Source organism: Echinops telfairi, unplaced genomic scaffold (genome assembly GCF_000313985.2).
Source record: "Echinops telfairi isolate 266 unplaced genomic scaffold, ASM31398v2 ScPeMD7_655;HRSCAF=1070, whole genome shotgun sequence".
Lineage (NCBI taxonomy): Eukaryota > Metazoa > Chordata > Mammalia > Afrosoricida > Tenrecidae > Echinops > Echinops telfairi.
The window spans coordinates 17,348,273-17,350,219 of NW_022104553.1; the positions used below are offsets into that span (position 1 = coordinate 17,348,273).

The following is a 1,947-nucleotide window of genomic DNA, read 5'->3' on the forward strand; positions in this document are numbered from 1 at the left end:
GGGAGGAGAGCTCAGGGTCAGGACTCCTGGTCTGAGGGAGGAGGGCTGGGGGTCAGGACTCCTGGTCTGAGGGAGGAGGGCTGGGGCTCAGGACACCCTCTTTTGAGGGCAGCAGGTATGAGGAGGTGTGCAGGCCCAGCCTTGCCCCGAGTGTCAGGTGTCTGGAGTCACAGGGGCCTCAGAGCCCGAAATCAACGCTGCCACCGCCCTGGCTCCCTGGTTGTCCTGCTGGACAGGCCCTCTTTCCTCCTTCACTGGCCGCCAAGAGGGCCCCGCCCTCTCTCCAGACCGCAGAGCCGGGTTCCCCAAATACCAGCGGAGCGGCCACCCCTGCACAGCCCAACCCGGGGCCTTCCAGGGCCAGGGCGGAGGGCAAGGCTGGACTGGGCCTATCCCCTAAGAGTTCACCTGGGCCTTCCTGTCCTGGTCTACCTCTGTCCCCAAACTATGTCCCCTTGGTCCTCGGGGCAGAACTTCTGCAGAGGGTTTTCGACTGTGGCTTCCAGGGGCGCTGCCGTGTTGGCACAATGGTTGCCGTAAGTGCTGGGCTGAGAGTTGGCAGTTCAAACTCACCTGATAATCTGCGTCTGTGAAGATTGCATTCCATGCAATGTGAGCCAACCCCGTGCCTTCTGGCTGATTCCGGCTCACAGTGACCCCGCGCACCAGCCTGAAACAAAGACACAAACTCCCTGTCATCACCCGTTAGGACTCACAGGGACCCCATAGGGCAGGGTCCAGCCGCCCCTGTGCGTTTCCCAGGCTAGAACACCTTGCAGGAGAAAGCGGCTGGTGCTTTTGAACTGCTGACCCTAAGGTTAGCAAGGCCACCTGTCACCCACCAGGCCACCAGGGCTCCTGGTGACTCTTGTCAACTCCCTGCCATCGAGTAATTTCTGACTCACAGTGACCCTACAGGACAGGGTAGAACTTCCCCAGGGCAGGGGTGGGGGGGCAGTGTCCAAGACTGGAACTCACTTCTTTATGTATTTATTTTCTTTGTGTGTGTGTGTGGTGTCTTCCAGAGAAGAACAAGAATCCTTCTAGACCAGCGGTTCTCAACCCGTGAGTCTCCACCCCTTTGGGGGTCGAATGACCCTTTCACAGGGGTCGCCCGATTCATCTCAGTAGCAAAATGACAGTGATGAAGTAGCAATGAAAATAATGTTATGGTTGGGGGTGGGGTATGTCACCACTACATGAGGAACTGTATGAAAGGGTCGCAGCATGAGGCAGGCTGAGAACCACTGTGCTCGACAAATTCTAAGAGGGCTGAGTTTCTGAGACTAACTCTTACCTCCCCCCCCCTTTTTTGTGTGTGTGTGGGAATTGTCTTTTGGAGAAAACCGGAAATCCTGCTAGACAAATTCTAAAAGCGCTGTCACACCGAAGCTGAACCTCTTTACAGGAGTAGAAAGCTCCGTCTCTCGCCCTGCAAGCGGCTGGCGGTTTGGAACTGCTGACCTTGGGATGTCCCTCGTGGTGACTCTGCAGGACAGAGCAAAGCTGGCCCATGGCAGGGATTCTGCATTCACAAGTCTCCCTGCGGGAGAAAGAGGAGACTATCTACTCCCCTGAAGAGTTACAGTCTGGGAACCCCCCAGGGGCGGCGGTCCTATGCTGTCCTATAGGGTCGCTGTGAATCTTTATGCGGGCAGACGGCCTCGTTTTCCTGACACAGAGCAGCGGCGGGGTTCAAATGGCTGACCTTTCTTTGGGCGACCTGTCCAGCGTTTAACCACCAAGCTATGCTGCGTCTCTTTGCCCTCAGAGATGGCAACCCCGGGGAACTGTGGGGGGCAGTTCTGCTCAGCCCTGGGGGAGGGGGAGCTCTCTAGGAGAGAGGAATCGGCGTGAGGCAACCAGGACCTAGGCGGCTGAGCGTGGAGGGTCCGTAAGACAGATGAACACCCTTGCACATCTGTTAATCTATCTATTCAACGGCTA

The 1,947-nt window shown here is 57.2% G+C and overlaps 1 pseudogene; it reads right to left on the reverse strand.

Moving 5' to 3' along the window:
* Nucleotides 1–1,322: 1,322 nt before the first annotated feature.
* Nucleotides 1,323–1,389, reverse strand: LOC115870388 (annotated as a pseudogene).
* Nucleotides 1,390–1,947: the final 558 nt, after the last annotated feature.